This window comes from Nematolebias whitei, chromosome 19, assembly GCF_014905685.2.
Source record: "Nematolebias whitei isolate Nwh7 chromosome 19, NemWhi1, whole genome shotgun sequence".
In the NCBI taxonomy this organism is placed as follows: domain Eukaryota; kingdom Metazoa; phylum Chordata; class Actinopteri; order Cyprinodontiformes; family Rivulidae; genus Nematolebias; species Nematolebias whitei.
The window spans coordinates 39,413,497-39,414,715 of NC_056516.1; positions in this window are offsets into that span (position 1 = coordinate 39,413,497).

The window sequence follows — 1,219 nt, forward strand, 5'->3', positions numbered from 1 at the left end:
AAAAAATTAGCATATCATGAAAAGGTTCTCTAAACAAGCTATTAACCTAACCATCTGAATCAACGACGTAACTCTAAACACCTGCAAAAGATTCCTGAGGCTTTTAAAAACTCCCAGCCTTGTTCATTACTCAAAACCGCAATCATGGGTAAGACTGCTGACCTGACTGCTGTCCAGAAGGCCATCATTGACACTCTCAAGCAAGAGGGTAAGACACAGAAAGAAATTGCTGAACGAATAGGCTGTTCCCAGAGTGCTGTATCAAGGCACCTCAGTGGGAAGTCTGTGGGAAGGGAAAAGTGTGGCAAAAAATGCTGCACAATGAGAAGAGGTGATCGGACCCTGGGGAGGATTGTGGAGAAGGGCCGATTCCAGACCTTGGGGGACCTGCGGAAGCAGTGGACTGAGTCTGGAGTAGAAACATCCAGAGCCACCGTGCACAGGTTTGTGCAGGAAATGGGCTACAGGTGCCGCATTCCCCAGGTCAAGCCACTCTTGAACCAGAAACAGCGACAGAAGCGCCTGACCTGGGCTACAGAGAAGCAGCACTGGACTGTTGCTCAGTGGTCCAAAGTACTTTTTTCGGATGAAAGCAAATTTTGCATGTCATTCGGAAATCAAGGTGCCAGAGTCTGGAGGAAGACTGGGGAGAAGGAAATGCCAAAATGCCAGAAGTCCAGTGTGAAGCACCCACAGTCAGTGATGGTCTGGGGTGCCATGTCAGCTGCTGGTGTTGGTCCACTGTGTTTTATCAAGGGCAGGGTCAATGCAGCTAGCTATCAGGAGATTTTGGAGCACTTCATGCTTCCATCTGCTGAAAAGCTTTATGGAGATGAAGATTTCATTTTTCAGCACGACCTGGCACCTGCTCACAGTGCCAAAACCACTGGTAACTGGTTTACTGACCATGGTATTACTGTGCTCAATTGGCCTGCTAACTCTCCTGACCTGAACCCCATAGAGAACCTGTGGGATATTGTGAAGAGAAAGTTGAGAGACGCAAGACCCAACACGATAACAGCCCACAACAGATAAGGTATGGCCTCCATGCAAAGTAATGTTTATTGCCAAGATTTCAAATTGGTTTGGTATTGTTTTAGAAGTCACCAGTTGATAATCCAGACTTGATCTAATGTAAATTGAAATTCCACCCCCCGTTCTCCGACGGTCAGAACGATAGATATTAAATCTGTCAATTGACACATCTGTATCCAAAATT